The sequence below is a fragment of the Danio rerio genome, chromosome 20, assembly GCF_052040795.2.
Source record: "Danio rerio strain M-AB ecotype USA chromosome 20, GRCz13ab, whole genome shotgun sequence".
In the NCBI taxonomy this organism is placed as follows: Eukaryota; Metazoa; Chordata; class Actinopteri; order Cypriniformes; family Danionidae; genus Danio; species Danio rerio.
Window position 1 is genome coordinate 17,601,159 of NC_141040.1, and position 22,960 is coordinate 17,624,118.

A 22,960-nucleotide genomic window follows, 5' to 3' on the forward strand; every position below is an offset into this window, starting at 1 on the left:
GCTATAGTCATTTGTAGCCCCACCCTCTTTTGAAAAGAACACAATCTCATTTAAATTTAAAGCGACAGTCACCAAAATGGCACAATGAGGATCAAAGCCTTGAAGTGGCCAATTTAACGAGTTATAAAACATTATTTGTATTTTAAACTGAAACTTCACATGCACATTCTGGTAACATTAGAGACTTGTTTGACATCTTTTAAAAGGTCCATAAAAGGTCCCCTTTAAAAACTAGTTAATGTGAATCCATTGTCATTTTGACTTGATCCAGGATGTGATTTTACATATTCATTGTTAGTTTTTAAAGATTGTTATTCATAAATAACAAATGACTGTCTGGATGCAATATTCAAATGTTTGTTTTTGTGTAGTGTGCCATAGTGGATGACACACCATATCTACCATGTTTAATTTTTACATGGCTGACATTGATCAATAGGAGCAAATCATTCCATTTGTACAGAGCATTTAAAATGCCAAAATGAAAGAGAGAGGACTGATTGCACTAAATGAAAGAAAGCTTTGTGTAGTTATGACAACAGTATGCTTGTATTACATCTCATCAAGAAACTATCATGACAAAAAAAAGATAAATGTTGGTGATCGATGGCCTGGTAAGCAAGTACTGGAATTATGTAAACATTTACAGAGAGATTTATAATTTAGTTGGTTGATTGATCATGAAGCAATCTCGGTACCCATGGCACCCTACATTTTAGACACAATAACATAATGTGGCACAGTGACTGTTGTTACTGACAATAAAATTGTGTAATCTGAAACTAAATCGTGGCCTAAATTGCACAGTGTGAGCTTAAGAGAGTTTGTCATGGAGCTGTCTGTCGCCATCAGTCACCCATCTATTAATCAACTAAATGTGGATTAAGCAGTTAATGTTTCCTACCTGTGGTATATTTACCTGTTCATTGATCTCTTGGATTGGAAGCTGGAAAAAAGACCTGTGCATCAAGTTTACTCACCACTGTTGATACTTACCGGTATCCTTAATCTCTTATGAGGATAATATTCCAGAGGAAGGTCATTTACCTCATACTTTACTTAACTTTTCTTCTAAGGTGTCAATCTCAGTTCGTGGAGAATTGCAGTTCTGCAGAGTTTAGTTCCAACCCTAATTAAACACACTTGATCAACCTACTTGAGTTCTCCAGGTTCGTTCGAAACCTATAGGTAAGTGTGTTGGAGCAGGGTTGGAACTAAACTGTGCAAAGCTGCGGCCCTCCAGGAACCGAGTTTGACACCTCTGTTCTAAGATATCCTTTTGGTGTTATCAAGACTGACTGTCCTTTGTGAATAACACTTACAGAATCTCTCAGAAAACTAGCAGTACAAAAATTTTGACTAGGCTTGTACCCTTTCAAATGGGTCACAGTTGTACCTAATTTACTCCTAAAGTGTGCATTTCAGCATCTTAAAAAGATAGTTCACCAATTTACTCAATTTACACTAGTTAGAGGTGGTTGTAAACCTTTATAAATGTCTTCTCCTAATGTAACGCAGGGGCTGACACAGAGGGATCCATTTGCAGTAAATTTATTAAACACAAGCACACAGATGTAAAGCGTGTGCGAACGCAGGTAATCACAGTATGAATGTTCAGGCATGGGTCTGAGGCAGGCGGCGAATATCAAGGTCGGTATCCAGGCTAGAGTTCAAGGCAGGCGGCTAGGATCAAAGTCGGTAATCAGGCTGAGGTACAAGGCAGGCGGCTGGCAGGACGAGGTCGAGGAACAAGGCAAGGTAAGGTAAGGTAAGCAACAGGAAAGCAGGCAGTGTAGAGAAACGCTCAGTAGTGTTAGCCGGGGCAGAACAAGACTTCGCAGTGACTGAGTGTGTGTGTGCTGCTTATAAGCGTGGGCGTGGGTGATCAAGTGGATGCGCTTCAGGTGTGCAGGCTATCAGTGTAAGTGGATGACATATTGGTTAATAGTCTGGGGATGGTGACCTCTGCTGGCCAGCGAGGGGAATGACTGGGATCGAGTCGGTGACACCTAAACACAAAACAAGTTATTCTGAAAAATGTTGGGAAAAGCATCCATTGGCATCCATTATTGGAACCAAAAATACTACTGAGGTCAATGGCTGCCTTTCCCCCCCAAACAATGTATTCAGTATATCTTCATTTGTGTTCAAGAGAAGAAACTAAACAGGTTTTGAACAAGAGGGTGAGTAAATGATGGCACATTTTTCATTTTTGGGTGAAGCTACATTATAGTTCATACATATTTGCACATAAATGGTACATATTAGCGCAAATAGAAATGGTACCACTCTAATGGCAACTTTTGTACCTTTTTATTCTAATAGTGCTTTTAGTGAGCTTTGACCCGTGATGTCACATCTTGCAAAGGTATGTGACCACCGATAGAGCTGATGCTCATGGTTCGACCTCTTGTGTGTATTTAAAAATGCAAAATTGTAGGATTACAGTGTTGCAATAAACTGGAGCGGAAAGTCTTTGTAGCGTGTGATGTGATATAACCTGTAAAAATTTTGTGGTCTCAGGGTCTAGAGCAGGGGTGCCCAAACTTTTTTTTTACGAAGGGCTAAAAACCAAACTAGATTGAGGCTATTGGTCGAAGGTAAATATAGTTGCCATGGGTGCTTCCTAATTTATTTAATAAGATTTAAACATAACTAAAACACATTGCTTTATATTAACTAATGCAGTAAAAGCAATCTTATTTATAACAGAATGGTGTTAGTCACTAGTCAAGCTGCACCTGATTTTGCCTTGATTTGCTCAGGGAAGCTTGCATAAAGACCTATTCAGTTCCCATACTACTTGCTATTGGAAATGATGAATGACTTCCAGTTTGTCAGGAGGCCTAAAAATTTTCAGTTTTTCAATTTTTTTTTATATTTTGTAAACTGGCTCTGACATAATGATGACATTTACATTAACCATATTTAGTTTCAGTTGGAAAGAAACCATTACAATTGCTGCTTGCATGCAAGTGTATTTCCTTTGAAAAGGGGATTTTGTAGGCAATTTAAAAATATTTTTTTTCCGAAATTATAATAAGGAAGAAATGTGTGTTGTTCAATAGTGTTAGGACAACTTTGATGGAACCATTTGGTCCGCTTTAAATGCTGACTACTCTAAATCTACCAACATCCATCATAATGATTTTTAGAAAGACTTTTTGTGTCATCGGTTAATGGGAAGCCAATTTTTTTTTAAGTTTTGCACAAATCATTAATAATACCCATGAAGCAATCCATTCTGGCCCAGATTTGGCATAAAGCTGTCACAGCAGGCATTCATCCGGCAATGGCATACAGCATGTGGGCCAAACATGGCCTGGGTTTAGCAGAGGTTGCACCGTCTTTAAGATGGCACACGAGATTTGGGCCATATGTAAAATTTAGTATTTGGCTTAGATTTTAAAAATTGATGTGTGGGTCACAGAAGGTTGGCCTGTCTTGACCCAAATTTAAAATACATAAATTCTTGAGTTTCAAGAGTTCACACTTAGCTGATAATAGATTATAAAGCATGTTTGGCATGCTGTCCAGGAGAAAGCCCTGAGCTCATAAGATCTTCGAGCCCAGGGCTCCCTCCTGTTGCAGGGCGAGCTGGGAGTTTGAGCTCAGGTAGATTGCGAAACTTCCCTGCTTTAGTAGCTAATGAACAGATAGTGATTAATATTAAGAGATAGCTACTTACTAAGAGCATGTCTGTGATGCAGATTTGGATTAGTTAATTAATGGATGTTGCCTATTTTTGGACGGTGGAAGGAAAACCGGGGGACCTGGGGAAACCCACATGAGCACAGGGAGAATGTGTAAACTCTGCACAGTTACGTCGGCTGGCTTGTTAAGGACAAGAAACAGTGACGTTCTTGCTGTGAGGCAACAAGTGTTAACCACTGGGCCACCATGTCATCCATCTAGGAAAGGAGAAGCAATAGGGGTGGAAGGGGCATTCTTCAAAACGAAGATAGCTGTGAAATGGAACTTAGAATATTTACAGTGGCTTAGGAATCATCTGATTGGTGAATCATGAATTAACTAATGCGGTACCAGCTGTGTTCCATCATTAGCACATGATTCTCCCAAAATTAGTTTATAAATAATCTTTACAAAGTAAAAAAAATCTACCAATCAGGTCACTTCACCCATAGTGTGCCCCAAAGGAAAATGCTTTATCGGTTAATCAATTTAATTGAAATCGTGACACACCAACCTATCAGGCCCAGTTCAGTCCTAGTTATGAGTCATTAACTTGGTTGTGACTTGACCCAGATATGGTCCAGGTTTGGCCCTTGTCTGAAAGCCAGACTTGGTCCAGTCATGTACCAGATTGTCAAAACCTGATTGTGTGGGCCAGATAAATTTTGCTATTTGGGAGGGCTATTGCAAACTCCCAGAATGTGGAAGGAGTGTTTAAAATAACACGTCATTTTATGTTTATCGATACCATTTTTGTATGGCATACATCATTATACTGAAGGGCTGTTGAATTCCTAATTTTTAAACCATCTATAAACCACCTTTATACTCAGAATGTAATTGTAATCCAGTTGGCCCAATTGAATCTAACAGTTTTATTCTATTTATTTTTTTTGTAGCTTTTTTTCCAGATTGGGCTACTAGTCTGGTTATTAATGGATTACATGGGAAACCTTCAGTGCGTCAGAACAGAATAACAGTCGCATGCTGGTGGCACGATGGTGGACCTGAAAGCTAAGCTGGCATTCTGGGGTAAACGTCAGCGTAAACCGAACGATTGAGCTCATTAGTGTAACTTTCATCTCTGGATCATCTCCAGCGTGTCAGTTTGCAGACGGCAGAGTGTCAGGTGAAGTTGAGGAGGGAGACTTTGTTACTATTTAATGGACGGTTCATCTGTCAGAGGCTCTGATGCGTGGAGAAACTGGGTGATCAAGATCAACACATGCCATCAGAAAGAAAATTTGGGGTTTATGAGCTAATTGTGCCACAATACACTTTATTTGCTTAATTACCCTGTAAAGATATCCAGAAATGAACAGTTTATTTTGTGATTCATGCTTTTTTTCCATTTATGCTTTTGAATTACATCATGGGATCTTTCCTCCAACACCTTTTGAAATTAAAAAGTTTCTAAAAGTAACTTTTAGTGACATTTTTGACTAAACGACATAAAAAAAAAAAAAACATGTCAGAAATTGGTTACAGGACAAGACATTTTTCGACACCTATTTTAGATGTCAATTTGATGTTATTTTGACATCAAGATAGTTTACATGCATTTTAGGGATTATAAAAAACACTCTTAATTCGTCATCTGGAACATAAACGTTCAGATTAATAAAACTTTTATAATATTTTTTTATGCCATTATGTTGGTGGTCAGAAGGCCATCGATGTAAAATAGACGTTATAAGGTTTTGACATCAAATTGATTTGCATTGTTTAGTTTTTGGTGTTGTTTTGACAATAACAAGTCAAAAACACATAAAAAATGCAGATCAACACACCTTGATAGCATTATTCCTATATAAAAAATTTCTTATAATATTTCTAAAATGCAGAGTACTCAGGCTGCGTAGGGCCTCAACTCGGGGTCACATCAACTGCTCGAAAATTTTTTTATATTTATTTACTAATATCAACATAAACTGCGTGTAGATAAAACATTTATTGATAATATGTTGTTAAACACATTTAAAAATCATTTTAAGGCGGACGCATAAACAAATATGTGACGTAATTTTTCGTGCACGCGCATGGCCGCGTGCGCGTAGCGCGGCCCGGTCCACTAATCTTTGCGGTTTCGAGCTGCATATAATTATAATAGATGCAAGTTGCAGCTCTATGCACGGAAAAAGACAACAGCAGTCTGGAGCCGAGAATAGGAAGAAAGTACAAGATGAATCGTGTGCATCACCTTCAGGTAACTTCCATGAATCTGGAAAACATATTTTTGGTTGTTCAAGTAAACTAGTGAGGCTAACGTTTAAACTTCTCCACAATTGCTATGCATTGTGCTTTAGACAGGACATGTTCTATGACTTTTCGCGTTTGCCCCTCTTCCCCATGTTGCTGCTAATTACACAAACTGAATTAGTGTTAATTGTGCAATACTTTACAATTCTGTTTGCACACTAGCTAGATACACATGCACTGCACAATTCTTTGCAGACAGCAGTTATCATTGTTTATTGCTTTGTCTATTTCTATACATTTCTTATTGCTGTTATTGCTTGTATCACTGCTATGTCAATAAAGTCTCTTTAGTCTTTTTTTGTGCATTACAGTATGAAATAACAAAACCAACTTATTCTGTGATTTCTGGAAGATCAATTATATAAAATGAGTCAAATTACTGTAAATCACGGGCCAGAAACCATTTTTATTGCATAAATTCATTAATGATTATTTTTTCTGAATGTTAACAAAAGTTTTTGTTTAAAAATACACCGATTCATTCTTAAAAACCACAAGTGTCTTTGATTTATACTGAAAACAAGGGTCAGCTTTTGTCACCATAGATTACAATGCAAATTAAATCCACATTTTGATTGTAGTTTTGTAAACATTATGAAGAGTGCTTGACTAGCCCATTGTCTTAATGGTATGTCATGAGCTTTTTTCTTTAAATGACTAATTTTTTCTGTATTGTACATGGAGGTCAATGCTTAAATTTGTCACAAAAGAAGATGAGGTGGCCTGACCAGCACTGCTCCAGAGACACCAGCAGCTGCACAGGTACAGGATGCAGCACTGAGGACCGTCCATATCTACAGGTACAGAGAGGGTTTTATGCTTTACCCTTTGTAAATGTTTGAAATGATGTTTCTGCAGAACACATGACAGTGTTTATTTTTATGTAAGCTATTATTTTGTAATGTAAACATTTGAACGTCCAAGTATAATTTGAGGGTTTATATGCATATTTATGCATATAAATAAATAAATACATACCATACATACATACATACATACATACATACATGTTTAAATGTTTGTGTGATTTTGTTCCTCTGTGGGGGCACCACAGTAAAACTTTGCTTAGGGGACCCTTTTGGCCAGCAGCGGTCCTGGGATAGAGTTAGTTTTTACATGGTTTAAGTGTCTGAAATCCATGGTTAAGTTAGAGACTTCTTTAGAGCAGACGTGAGATTGCTTAAGGGAATAATTCAAGAAGCAAAGTTTCCACACGCTCTCTGTTCAATCTAAACATTGTCTAGGAGATATTAAAGAGATCTAAGGGGATTTAAAAGTGCTGATATCGTTTGGCTTTCTGCGCCACCTGAGAAAGATAAAATCGAACTGTTTCTGTCTTCACGCTCTTTTCTGTGTTTGGTTTTCAGCTAAGTCAGCAGTGTAGTTTGTGTTTGAGCATCTTAGGAGCAGATCCTCAGAATAATTATGCTCAGAAACACACACAAACTCAGTCTCAGTGCACAGATGCAAAAGCACACTATCTCACTGAACAACATGATACGTTTTTAATGTGAAAAAGGCAGAAATATTCAGGTTTTTGCAGTGTATAAATCCATGTCCATGGATATCCATCTTACACTTGCAGGATTTCACAGACTTCATTCATTTTCATTTTCTTTTCGGTTTAGTCCCTTTATTAATCCAGGGTTGCCACAGTGGAATGAACCAACAACTTATCCAGCATGTTTTTACGCAGCAGATGCCCTTCCAGCCGCAACCCATCTCTGGAAAACATCCACACACACTCATTTACACTGATACACTACAGACAATTTTAGCCTACCCAATTCACCTGTATCGCATGTCTTTGGACTCAAACCGGAGCACCCGGAGGAAACCCACACGAACGCAGGGAAAACATACAAAATGATTTTCTTTCTCTGAAAGCATTTGAGAGTTTCCTTGGCTGTGTTTTATCATTGTCTTGCTGAAATGTCTACTCTGGTTATATCTTCACCATCCTGTTAATGTAGATGTTGGACTGAATCAGCTAATATTAATTTACAATGATGGAGGGCAGAGGGTTGCTGAATAACTTCTTGAGAGATTTCAGCTGCTGTCTGGGCGTCCACTGCTTTTCTACACCTTTCTTTATTCATGTGTTCAATTCTTTTTCCCTGCATCATTTCATTTTATTACACATAACTTCATTTGTAAACTAATTAGATTTGTTTTCTTTGCATGTGTGGATTTGTTTAGTTGTTACCAACATCTGATGAAAATTTTAAGTCAACAGCACCTTTATATATGTTTTCTGAGAAAAATGGTGACGTATTCAATACTTATTTTCTCTGCTGTATGTACAGAATATACATCTGGTATGTTTAAATTTATCAAACATGTATCTACCACAAGTCATTGTTTTTAGATTTTATATCAGTTTTATTTTTGTCTGCTCTTTAAATAATTTGAACTTGACTTGTGCATATAGCACAGAAGACAAAATGAAATTATCTCACAAATTATTGCAAGTTACCATCTAACAATTGTCACTTTTCCCCATAGTTTTTACATCTTTATCTTTCATGTTTTACCCCGGACAATGAACAATTTACGTTTATCTTGCAAACATTTATAAACTTATGAGATGAAATCTTGCATTACTTTTTTCTCCGCAAAACTGATTTTGTATTTTGCAGTTTTGAGTTTTAAACGTGCAGCTTTAAGAAATTACGATTAAGATATTCAGAATTAAGCCTGGTTTATAGTTCTGCATCAAGTGATCATCATGACCCATGGTGCATACAATGCGTGTAGCCGTGCATTTATAATTGACCCTATGCTAAGTTCCGCCCTCCTTAGTTACTGTTGCTACGCCTGTCAAGCTTTCTTTCCTGGCTCATCTATTACAGTGTGTATGCGCCGGTGTCAGACATTCCCAGGATTATAATTAGTCATTTTTGAGATTTAAAAATAATCCAATAATAACAAATGAAACCGTGATTTTTTTTTGCCAAAAAGCCTGATAGAGTAATTGTTGTGCAATAATGTATTGTGTTACAATCCGACGAGGAAACGCGCATGGACAGTGCTTCAACATTATTCAGTCTTAAAAAGAACAGCCAGAAAGGGGAAATTGATGGATTCGTGGGGAATATTAGCATAATTGACCCAAAACAATGTACAGTACCTTTTACTGTCAGTATGTTTGTGAGCACTTTATATTGTTTCTATTCTAATTTGCAGTTGAGATGAAAAAATAAATACATTGAAATCAAAGTATAAATAGCAGAAGTGAACATATAGATTTTCCCTACCAGCAAATATTAGTATATATAATAAGTTTAGGCGACGCAGTGGTGCAGTAGGTAATGCTGTCGCCTCACAGCAAGAAGGTCGCTGGTTTGAGCCTCGGCTGGGCCAGTTGGCGTTTCTGTGAGGAGTTTGCATGTTCTCCCTGCGTTCGCGTGGGTTTCCTCCGGGTGCTCTGATTTCCCCCACAGTCCAAAGACATGCTGTACAGGGGAATTGGGTAGGCTAAATTGTCCATAGTGTATGTGTGAATGAGTGTGTATGGATGTTTTCTAGAGTAAGGTTGCAGCTGGAAGAGCATCTGCTGCATAAAACATATGCTGGATATGTTGGCAGTTTGTTCCGTTGTGGCGACCCCAGATCAGTAAAGGGACAAGGCCAAAAAGAGAATGAATAAATGATAAGTGTATTGACAGCAAGTGCTCAGTTTGTGATCACATCTCTGTTTTGTTCTGTTAATATGTAATTTCAAACATTCGTAGCTTGAAACAGATGGAAATATGATTGCTATTAGCATGACAACTATTGCGAGGGCTTAAACGGAGCAGTGCTCATAATATCAAGCGGGAAAAAAAAGAAAACGACAGATGTGAAACAAAACCTGCTTTGTATTTTTGTATCTTTTTATCGTAATGTAAGAGGCATATGAGATATTGCCGTCTATCGCTGAATGTGAATATCGAAAACAAAACCAACTTGGCTCTGCTCTTTTAGCGCCCTTCACAAAGCTTGATCCACGCTGGCATGTCTCCTCTGGAGTTTTAGGTTTTGGAAAGGGGAGAAAGGTTCACCAGCCTGTCCAAACGTTTAGGATACAGAGGTTCTTTTAGGATAGTTAGGTTTTACCTGCACAGCACTTTACTTGCTGGCCTGTTACATCTGCAATAACACTGCTGAAACGCTAGATGGCAGTAGGTGTTTATGTTCCTCTATGTTGAGTTTCTTTGCCGATGTTTTGTTTTTTTCTGAATACTACCTTAATGTACAGGTGGTTCAAACTAATTTCGAGGCGGGAATTGACATGCAACAACTTTAATCGGGTAAACACAAAACAACAGTTTCCATCCGAAGCTCCTTCACATGACTCCACACTTAAAAACACTCGGGCTGCGTCCGAAACTGCCTACTACTCAGTAGGTACTGCATTTGAATTTAAACGTATTACTCGACTGATAGAAAAATACGTTTTATACTGTATGAATATGAAAAGTATGAATTAAATTCAGAAGTACTACATCCACCATTTTGTTATGGTCACGTGACCTACCAGCATAAGTTGCGTCGATTTACTCCCATTCATGAATTCCTTCATGGGGCATCACGGCATAGCGCAGCATGGATGGGATGCGCACTCCAAAATCTTGCCGGAAGTAGTAAGTCATCCGGGTACTTCTCGCATACTGATTTTCGAATTCGATGAATTCGGACAAGCTACTCTGATCGCATACTGGATTTAGCATACTGTATAGTATGGAAGTATGCGGTTTTGGACGCAGCCTTGCTGCTTCGAGCTCGCGTAGCTCTCACCTCCGCCAGCACTCGTCAGTGATACCAAGCGGACCAATCACAGAGCTTGTGCTACATGTTGTTGCGACATATAGTTACTTTTTTTTGAAAGGTGCACGTCAGCGTCGCCGACGACCACGGCGAGGGCTTTTTGTCCATGCATAGGCTGCGTCGCAGCGTACATATGCGCTTGACACAGAAGTATAGATCAGCCTTTAGTTATAAAGAATTTAAACTCAGAATTTTAAAAAGTCAGAATTGTGAGATTTAATCAAAGAATTCAGAGACAGGTGAGGGTATATTTATGTTTATGGTATACTTAAACCACATAAAAAGTTATGAAATGAAACCTTACAATTATTGATTATTTTCTGTGGTGAAAATTTTTAAGTTGACTTAGATTTGATTTGTTTGAAACTTACATGTACAAAATGAGTAAAAACAGATGCAAAACTCACGTTAAATTGTGCTATTTTGTCCTTTACCTATTTTATAAACAGCAGAGTATGAGATCCAAAATTGTGAATACCTGTCATGAGTACAGTTTGTCATTGCCTACACTCTCAGAAATAAATGTTTGTGAGCTGTCACTGGGGTTACACATTTGCGCTTAAATTGTTCTTATTAGTACCTCAAAAGTATATATTAGTTGCAAAAAAATTTAAGAGGAACACTTAGTATTAGTATTAGTTATAGTATTTTTTTAGATACTGTATACCCTTTAAATATTAATATATTAATTAGTAGGTACAAATTTGTATATTTTGAAAAGGTACAACCCAAGTGACAGTTCGTGTACCTTTTATTCTGAAAGTGTCCACTGTGAAACAAATATCTGTAAATGATCAGTTTTTCATATTTTGTGATTTCATGTCTATATTTTTCCTCCTTTATTTATGCTTTTGAATTGCATTATAAGACCTTGATCTTTCTTCTATCAATTTTTATCCTTGAAAAGTAAAAAAAAAATTTGACTTTTATTAACATTTGTATCAGTTTTAAGTGATATATTGTCTGGATTTGTGTTATATATTATTGTACACATACCTTGTAATTAACTGCCAGTACATTTTCTTTTATTTTATTGACTTATTTCTCTATATACAATTTTTAGATATTATTGCAAAAATGTTAATAATAATAATTCACTGTTGAACTGTAGAGTCGAATTTTCAACAGTAGAAGTCGACAAGGCAGAGATCAACATCCCATAATGCAACTCACAACCATAAATAAACAGAAAAAAAAAAAAAAAACTTGTGAATTACCATTTTTGGAAACTGGTAATTAACAGATTATTATTATTATTTTTTTTTAAGTGTAGGTAGGGGGTCACTCAGTAGTTTGTTTAAAGAAATATGCATGCATGCTTCAGTGAACCAAATTCATATATATAATTTAAATACATCTCATTGGTTATCAAACTTATTTACTGTAGGTTTTCTGTGTTTTGATGAATAATGAGCTGATTCACAATTTATTGTGATGTTTTGGATAACAAAAATAAAAGGAAACTGAAAGGAAAGGGATTCTGACCTATACGATAACCTCTGATGGGTTATTTCAAACTTTTCAAGCACTTTTTAGATGCATTTTAAAGTAGATATGAGTTTAGGCTACATTCAGATTAAAACACCTTTTTTTCAAGAAAAGTGCCTTAAACTTGTGGCATTTATCTGTAGGTTTATCTGCTGGTGTTCAGATTCTAGATTCTGACCGCTGACTGAGTATTATTCTGCAGAATGAGGCTGCTGGCCGTGATCGTGCATTCACAATAGTGTGAACCATTATAGGGGTGGTCAAATGTATATTTATATATTTATTTTTTTATTGTTAATGTTATTATTTAAGACACAGGTCAGTGCAAGCTATTTTCCACTGTTTGAAGCGTTGATCCCCCCACACTTGTTGTTTTGGTGTCCTTCAAGGGGTATCAAGGGTTAGGGGTCAGACTTCACCAATCCCCCTGTAATTCGCACCCTGGCATCTCCCCTTCTGCTATCTGAGTAGTGACCGTTGAGTGCATGGTGTTCAACATTTTTATTGGTTAAATAAATGCATCAGCCAGGTATTTAATGTGCACTCATTATTTTTTAGGATCTTCAGTGTGAATCTATTACCACACATACAATAAAATGGCGTACAATAGTGCATACTGTAAGTAGGCCTATATGATGTAGGGATGCCCCTATTGACATAATATTTAAAAAAAACACGGTGGAATTCAATGGCTGCTGCATTCCAACATTCTTCTTTTGTATTCAACAGTAAAAACTCAGTTTTGAAATGAAACAAGTGAAGGGAGAACTTTTTTGGGAACTATTCCTTTAAAAAGGAAGATCATTACCGATAGATGTCGCTAAAGAGTAGTGTTGCCAAGTCTGCAGTGAAATTTTAACCAGTTTTTTTTTTTTTTTTAGTCTGCTAATTGTTTCTATAGATTAGCAGGACTCTCAATATTAGGTGCTAAATAATACAAAAGTATATGTAATCCATTGATAAACACACTAGATATCACACACGGACCTTGAGCATGCGTCAGCACCGTCACATTTGTACAGTGCTCCCAGGACAAATTTCATTCTATCACACAAATCAAGACAGTGTGCTAATGATGCTGGACTTTGGGGAAAACTCCAGATCATAGATATATGTGTAGCCTATTTCTGGCTCTGAATGGCCACAGTCCTCACTGCACCTTGGTCCCGCATTGATTTCACAGGAGCGCTACCTTAGTACTGATAATAATATGACGGCTCAATTGACGCATTGGCAACAACAGGGTTGGCAACATCTAATGTAAATATCTATTTATGTAATAAAGCATGTCGACCTTAAGAAAGTATTTTATGATAACAGAATCTTTATAATTAAAGTTACTTTCAGATAACAAACAGTATATTAATGAAGTAAATTATGTACTTTACATATGGCATTTATTTCGATTATTTTGTTTTGTTTGGGCTTGTTTTTGTGCGAAAATCTGGCAACCATGCCAACCGTGAAAATTACTTCCCTAACAAACGCACGAGATTCTTTCCAAACACATAACTTAACAGCAGTAAATATACTTATTTTTTTATTATTTTTAAGGGCAACATATAACCTAGGTTAATGTCACATATTATTGTGACGAGCAGCAGTGTTATCTTTTCCATAACGTCTTGAATGAATGTGCCTGCATTTATACGAGTTCATGGTTTCATTACTACAAGCTGCAGTAGAATTGCCAAAAATGACGTGAGCATTTCGCCAATATCATCATATTTTCTCATAAGCAAGCACTTTCAATGAGATCATCGAGTAAAAGCGTTATTAAACTCCAGTGAAGGTCAGGTTTCACTGAGTCACGGAACGCGGAACTGTATGTAAATGATATCAACCATGACGTACCAGGAAAAACATATAGTACCCACAATGCATCTCGAGAGGTCGCACTTGTACACACATTTTTGCTTTTTATTCTTTAGATTCTGGATTTAATTCGGTTTTACTGATATATTACAACATTATTTAGTTATTGTATTGATGTTGAACTAAAATGAAAGTAGTGTTTTAACAAACCTTAGTGCTACCGTCATTGTGAATGGTGTTGCGGTTGGTGTGGCTCCTCCGGGTTTCACTCAGAAGACAGTACACTCATGTTTTTCCTCAGATCGTATAAATCTTTCGCCTTTTACTAAAGATTTCCGTGGGGAAGAACACTATGAGTATAAACTAATTTTTTGATGCCCTGCCGATAGGCGGGGCTTCCTATGATGGTGAAGAATAGACTTGACACGCAAGATATTTGGTAATCTCGAGTGAATCGTCGGATTTATTTATGGAAATCGGGCACTTTTATTTATAACGTTGTATATTGTTTAAAAGGGACTAATATTTACGTAAATTAATTTTAAAAGTTAAAAAATGAAACAAGCATAGATAGTAAGATATTAATCAACCCTTAAATGCACTAACTATAATTAATAAGCTTAGACTGATCACTTTAGACCCATGCAGTGCAGCAAAGGGTTAAAATGACAGTTATTAAATAAGACGTTTAGTGGTATAGAGTGTTTTGGCTAATAATTCTAACTTTAACTGTATATATATATTCATGGGATGATCTTTTTAAAAAGAACTTTTGCTGCTTGTTCAAACTAAAGTTCCCAAAAAATCTAAACTTAACCATATGAATTTGTTACCTCACATTGTGGTAAACAATTAATAAGAAAAATAAATAGTTTGCCCTTTTAATCTTGAATTAAATTAGGATTTTTTTTTCAGTTAAATTGTCAGATTTGTACATCTTAGGAACTGGGTGTGGCTGACATATTTAACCATGCTGGTCCACCAGTCAGTTTTGACAACGAACAGAAATGGTGCGCAGGAGGAGTCTGTTAGGTTGTAATAACTCCCCCAAACTATTTTCCCAATCTTTCTGAATGAAACGCCTGAAAACTGAATGAAAACCACTGAAAAAAAGTGTTGCATGCAGAACTGTTGCAAACAATTTATTTGTGTTGAATTTAAACAAACAAATTAAATATAATAATGTTTAACTTAAATTAGTTTGTTTAAATTCAAACCAAATAAACTGTTTACAACCACTTAACGTAAAAAAAAAAAAAAAGAGTAAATCCAAGGAATCATCTTTGAATTATTTTTTTCATTGTACATCCATTCAGCTCGCAGTACAAAAAAACAAGCCATGCCAAAAGCTTCTGGTTCATGGAGACTTTAAAATGAGTTGAAACAACACGATTCTTGTTTTTTTTTTTTTGTTTTTTTTTCAATTCTTAGTTTTTTTTTGTTTGTTTTTTTCGGCGGGGGGAGAACAACTGTTTTATGTTTAATCCTCTTAAATTTGTAAAAACAAATCGATTTGTGTTGGAACAACATGAAGGGTATAATTGGGACTCAGCATTTTTTACAGTCTGCATTAGTTTAATTTTTAATTTTAGCATTCCTTGGGATATGATTAAGGAAACCTTTAAAATGATTATCAAACCCTTAGTAATCTCCACCCTGTTAGTCTAATATCCACTGAACTGTCACATCCATTAACTACAACACGCTTGCATATAGTTACAAGCCACTAAACTGAACAGAACTCATCATTGATTTGTAAGAGTTCTTCATAAGCTGGTAATATGACAGATAACAGCAGCTGCAAGCAGTGAACAGTCAACGGCCACAAAAACTGTTTCCTACAGCAGCACACTGGGAAACAGTCACCAGTTTACAGACCCCTGCAGACAGAGCTGTGAACTGCAGGTGGGGGTTGGTGAGCGTCGGGAGCTTCCCCTTTGTGTTTCCTCCCCCTGTGGTTCCCGAAGCTTAATTTATTCTTTGTTTAATCCTGAATCTGTTTCTGCTCTGCTTTGAAGTTTTACTCTTTCAGAGCTTCTTCCCAGCTAACAATGTCAGCCTGCTTCGCAAAATGGTAACTGAATTATTACCTGGCAATTGTTAAGATTTTAACTGTTTATTAGCATGGTGGTGCGGTGGCACAGTAAATAGGAGAAAGAAGGTCGCTGGTTTGAGCCTTTTCACTTTAAGATGAAAACAAGAAGATTTTTTTGTGTGAAAAAAAACTGCAGATTTAAAAACTAGACATTAAACGGTTTTCATGGAACTATTGCTGCAGATAAAGAATATTTCCTTAATGGTTCCCGTTTGGCTTTATTATTCATTAATTTTCCTTAGACACTTTATTATTATCATCATTATTTATAATTATTATTATTATTATTATTATTATTATGGTCACACTTTATCTTAATGAGCAATTCAAATTATTAACAAACCATTGACTAAGATTAATAAACTACCAATTAGCTGCTTATTTATACTTAGTAATGTAGTTTGAGAGTGACATGGTGGCACAGTGGTTAGCACTGTGCCACCATATCACCATGAGGCTTTAACCTGCGCGTATTAACATGTCTCAGGAGTAACGGCCAGGGCTTAATTTGTGCCGGAACATGCCAGAAAATCTAATCCGGCACCTCATTTTACCGACCCACCCCCCAAACGCCCTTCTTCCACTCAACCGCCCTCCTCTCTGTCCGCTGTTCACTTTCACTACTTCCGTGACTCCCCAACCCTCTTCACTTTCATTCGTGACAACCAAAGGAGTCCCAGTTTGTGAATATTGGTTTGACCCTAGTGATCTTGTCTATTTGATCCAGTATCCACTAGATGGTGGTGTTCCGTGATCTGGTGTTTTTTCTAGAGTGTTTTGAACCGGTTCTATGTTTTGTCATGATTGTGTTTGTACTAGGTGTGGGGTTTTGCTTGTGATGTGCATTTAGATAAACACCCTTACATCCGTTTTCTTCAGCTTTGGAATTTTTGATTTGTTTCTTTACATTTATGTATCATTTAAAAAAAAAAAAGATTAAATATATTTTAATTGATTTTCTGGTTTTATTATCTTAAATTTTGTTATTTTACTCTTGAGCCAAGAAGTTGTAACAATATCCATATAGCGGTGTATTAACTTGTATCCTGTCACATTTGCTGCAAGTAAACATGCAAAAACAGTGCAAAGTTAAACGTGTGCATGTGTGTTTACTCTAAACTTTGTAACAGCCTTTGTATGTGACTCATCATTGCAGAAAGGCTTGAATAAACTCCACCACAAACACATTAAATTACATCACTTGGTGTTTTTGACTGATAAACTGAATCTCTGCTTCATTCATGTCTGTCTCTGTCACTGACTGCTGTTTATCTGACCTGACGCAGGAAAAACATGTCATATTATTGGGCGGGGAGAACCAGCTCATTTGTATTTAAAGGCACAGGCTACAAAAACAGCTACCCTTTTACAAAATGTCAATTTTTAGCATTGTATAACAACAATTGGATGAGCATTTTTGAGCTGAAAATTTACATACACATTTTGGAGACACCAAAGACTCTTACATCTTGTAAAAGGGGTAAACTAGGAGCTCATTTAAGCCACAGTTCACCCTAAAAAATGGAACATTTGTAATCGTTTGCTCACCCTTGACTTGATTGCGTTTTGTTGTTGCTTAACAAAAGAAGGTAAACTGAAGAAAACTGAAAACCATTAACCAATGACTTCCATACTATTAGTGATTCCTAGATCAGTGTTTCTCAACCACATTCCTGAAGGCACACCAGCATTGCACATTTTCCATATCTCCTTAACTAAACACACCTGATTCAGATCATCAGCTCATTAGCAGAGACTTAAAGACCTGATATGTGTGTGACAGACAAAGGAGACAGGAACGTGGTTGAGAAACTCTGTCCTGGATGTCAATATTCACAGGTTTCCAAAATTATTTTCGTGTTTAACAGAACAACAACAAAAAAACTGGTTTAGAACCACATGAAGATGAGTAAATGATGACAGGATAATATCCCTTGGAGAGTAATTAAATGAATGGGGACAATGCATTCTTACATTCAAACACCAAAACCCTAGAATTTCTAATTATTAAAAAATATAATGACTAATGTAGCATCCTTAATTTATATTGTAGGTTTGCTCTTATTTTTGACATGCTTATTTTGTCATTCAGAGGAAATTGTGTCGTTCATATTCATCTAAATACCCCTCACAACATTGAGATGTGCAGTAACAGGTATTCCAGACTTCTTTTTGTTCACTCTTATGCAAAGAGTGAGTCTACTGGGGTTATAAATGATTAATAAATGATGACTGGTGTGGAAATATAAATTTCTATCAACTAATTCCAAATGAACAATAATCTACGTATAACTAAAAAGTTATATTCTCTGGTTTTTAATTATATAATTTCATTAACATCCCAGCTAGGAGGGACATTAACCTTTTGTCTTTTGATTACAGGCTAAGCCAAAGTAATGCAAATTGTCAGTTTCACAACATGGGGTGTCTATTGTTTTCTCTTTTCGATCAAATGGTCAGGCGGTTTCTGTCTCCAGAACATGATGAGATTAGACCTGAGAAGCAGTTTACCCTGCCGACCACAACTCTTGATTTGCATACTTTGTTTAGCTATGCCCCCTCCTCCTAACTGGACAATATAGACAGGACATCTTTGTCTTAATTCAGACTAATTCAGACTTGTGTGAGACTTGTGAAAGAACTTGCAGACTGCGGACCTCTAGTAGGCTTTTGCAGACACATTTGACACCTTGAAGACGCTGTATGACTGCAGATTAACCAACACGTCTCAATAAAGGAATTCTGCTTGTTTCGAGTCTCCTGGACTGGGTTCTCTCTCTTCTTCTTTTTCATTCATTGATTTTTTTACAACACTGGATAGTTATAATTATACATCACTTTGGCACAAAGTGGTGTAATCTTTCTGTAGAGGCACTGCCCTTGTCATACGAGTGTGTTTACATAGCATGTGCACGTTCCAGCATATCGCCTTGCTCTTTCCCATCTCGAATGTTGCAGACGAGCCTGCGATACATGCATACATTCATGTGTGCGAGTGTGCGGCGGTCTGTCTGGCCACATATCGTATTGGTAGGACCGTCTGATGTCAGTTTCTCCTCGTCTTGTCTCTCCCAATCTGAAGCCACACGTCTCTTTTGGGTTTATAAATTCAAGATCCGTTGAACCCTGCTCTGTGTCACTCCATCTAAGGCCATTAAAGCCGCAAGGTCACTGACCAGCGTACGAGCCAAGGCTGATCTTACTGTTAGCACCTGAAATAGAGGCGCCTATCCCAGCCCATTTAATCCACTACCAGTATTGATGTCCTCTAAGAAGAAACAAGAGAGTGGTCAAGTGCACTTTAGATGAAATTCGGCACACAGTTTCTGTCTTACAGTACTGCCAGCGGTCTTGCTCCCTGCTATCTGCAATCTTCCATCAAACTACACCACATCTCAGCCACTTGTGGTTATATCAGTCCCTTATCACTCTGAAGTCTGTAGCGTGAAAGATTTTTCGGCCCATTATTTACGGTGGCCGGGAAGTGCAAAACAACATTACAAAGTTTGAAACACTTTTACAAAGCTTGAGACAAATTTACATTTTGAAAAACATTTTTACCTATCATCAGACACAATTACATAGGTAAAACAATTTTACAAAGGACGAAACAAATTAACATTTTAGAAAACAAATTAACAAGACGCAAAACACTTTTACAAATCCCGAAACAAATTTACAATTACAGATTCCCTGTGGAAAGGGAATGTACCACACCCCGGAAGTGACGTAGAATGTATGACCAGCTAAATCCAGCTAAAAACAGCTTGACCAGCCTAGTTAAAGCTGGATATACCTGGTTTGGGCTTGGCTCCCAGCCTGGCTAGGCTGGTCAAGCTGGTGTAAGCTGGTCATCTCCCAGCCTGACCAGCTAAGACCAGGCTGGAAATGGCTGGAAACCAGCCTGGAAATGACCAAAACCCCTCTAAAACCAGCCTGGTCGACCAGGTTTTTTTTAGTAGGGTTAAGTAAGAAAAGCATTTTTTGCATCGTGTTTACAGAAAAATACACTAAATATCCAATAAATGTAGGCTACATCTACAATTATAAAACCCAAACTAAAGAATCACTGCAGTATTGAATCTTGAATAACACCTTTTTGACTATTGTCTGTCTAGCTTGAATCATCTCATTGCATAACCCTACTGTTATCAGCGTGTTTATAATACTCTAGGACCGGACTCTCTGGACGTCCATGTGGAAAAACACACACTTCAACACGAACACACACCGCTCTCTGTACAGTAGCTACATGTGAACAACCTGCCGAGGAGTCAGGGGACGCTGAAGAGCTGCAAAGTGGGTGTCGATAGTGATAAATATAAAAAGCTCAGAGCTACTGCTGTACTTTCTGCAAACACAAACCGAACCTATTTTAAAGAGAGTGGGAGACATTATAATCCGCCACTGTTGTTGTAGGCGTTAAATTCGTATGAAAGCAAAGCATCAACACAGCTGTCCTCTCCATTACACGCCTAATGGAGTGTGTGCGTGTGAAGATTGATGAGGCACGTGGAGCCAGATGGTGAATATACAATCACTGCGTGCCATCGTGACCTCAGAAGAAGGGAGTGTTTAGGTAATAGGACGTGGTTCCCATATTGGAAATGTGAGGTAGAAAGTAACATAAAGTGATGGACTCATGGGAAGGGAGAGAGACGTGAGCTGATATGGTGCTCAATCAACACTGTCGACCTGCAGCGGAAAAAAGTGCTGACTCAGGAGAAGCGGGAGTGGAACTCGATGGAGGGAGTTTTTACTGCAGATGAAGCATTTGTGTTGTGCCTGCGAAACAAGGTAACACAGGTAGGAGATGGCACTGAGAAATACCATAGTGTTTATCGGTACACGCTTGATGGTTCTTGGATTTTAGCCCACTTTTGGCCCGTCAACAACATTGCTGCAGTCTCCAAACAGGGCATCAATCTCTCGTCTGTGTAAATATAAGTATGATTTCAGCCACTGTTATGGGGAATACCGCCACCTTGTGGACTACTGTTGTAAGGAACATAAATAATTGACTCGGGTAATTTTTGGTTGTAGATGTAACACAAGCTCAACTGAAACAAATAAGCACAGAACCAACAACTTTCGCTTCTAGACATTTTTTTTGTCAAATATCAACGATTGGTGATTTGAAGGGGTGGAAAAACGTGTGCATACGTTTTTAGGTCATTGAGGAACAGGAAACCTGTAACAGCGTTATTTACCACATTAAAACGTCATTTAGTGCAATAACAGCAAATATACCATAAACTTTAATCTGCGTAAAGAGTATTTTGGTGCTACACTGTGATTATTAAATACTCCATTACACTCCTTTTATATTTTCCAGTACTGGGTTGTGGCTGGAAGGGGATCCGCTGTGTAAAACATATGCGGGAATAGTTGGCAGTTCATTCCACTGTGACGACACCTGCTGAATAAGGAACTATTCGTTCTTTAATTTTCCTCAGCTTAGTCCCTTTATTAATCAGGGTAGCCAGAGCAGAATAAATCGCTGACTTATCCAGCATGTTTTATGCAGCGGATGCCCTGCCATTCTTTCATCCATTTTCTTTTCAGCTTAGTTCCTTTATTAATGGGGTCACCACAGCGGAATGAATCAACAACTTATCCAGCATATTTTTTACACAGTGGATGCCCTACCAGCCACTACCAATTACTTGGGAAAGTAAGAAACTGAACTGAAGGAAAATGAATAAATGTCCTTTTGAAATATTCATATAATAAATGTGTAACTATTTACAACAGGATTTGGTACGTTTTATTTTTAGAGCTTATTAAACTTTATTGTGATCACTTTCTTATATTTTAAAAGTGCAGGTCAGAATCAGCTTACCATTTCATGTTCAGAAATTACTCAAAGCACAATAGATTTAGGACATTATTCGGCCAGTCCCCCAAATTGGGAATCTCCTCAAATGTGGTTTCAGAACTTGATGGGTTCTCGCCTCGGCCGGGTGCGGGTCAGTAGGCATTTCTGTGTTGAGTTTTCATGTTCTTCCCGTGTTCGAGTTTGTTTTTTTCGGGGTGCTCCGGTTTTCTCCTCATGAATGAATGAATTAATGATTTTACATGTAGCACTGTATACCAAGTGACCTGGGGACTATTTGGAGACACTGTGTAGCGTCATTTTGACAGCTATAGACATGGTTTGGCAGCAAAGTTTTGATTATTTTACCAGAATGAGACTTTAGCTTCTAGCTATATCAACCTAGAAAATAGCAACTTTTAACTTTGTCTTAGTACACAATGTAAAAAAAATAATAAAATAAAAATAAATAAAGCTTTAAAAAAATTAATAATATAAAAAAAATTAAATAATAAAATTAATTTAAAAAATTCTGGGGCGAGATGCTAATGGTCTAATCCGATTCAATGATTTATGCTAAGCTAAGCTAAAAGTGCTCCCGTCAGACCCAGAGATCAGATGAAGGGATTCAAGGTTGGTAAAACAATGGTGTAGTTCATTGTTCTACCGAAAAAAAGCAAGTTGGTATCACTGCAGCCCGGAGACATTCAATCGGAAAGCATTACACCGCAAGTAGGTTGTGTGACCTTTAAGAGGGAAGGACTTGCACCACAAGTAGGTTGGGTATAGGTATTGTAGATGGAGTAGACATTATTAAAACAGGTTACTGTGAGGTTGGGGTATGTGTAGATTTTCATAAAGCACAATATTGGACTCTGTGTCATGTACAAGTCATTAAATAAGTAAAAACTCTAGGTTTGTACAGCCCACTTGGAGCTGGCTCTGACCTTTGTTTATACCATATATATATATATATATATATATAT

The 22,960-nt window shown here is 37.2% G+C and overlaps 1 long non-coding RNA gene and 1 other non-coding gene across 2 annotated transcripts in view; both read left to right on the forward strand.

The window, feature by feature from the left end:
• LOC147839117 (uncharacterized) overlaps positions 1 to 22,960 on the forward strand; it is a 490,241-nt gene that overhangs the window by 73,249 nt on the left and 394,032 nt on the right. The window lies entirely within an intron of this gene.
• Positions 14,346 to 14,461, forward strand: LOC137488747 (U5 spliceosomal RNA). The gene has a single exon (XR_015519286.1). It is a non-coding gene; the product is annotated as a U5 spliceosomal RNA (small nuclear RNA).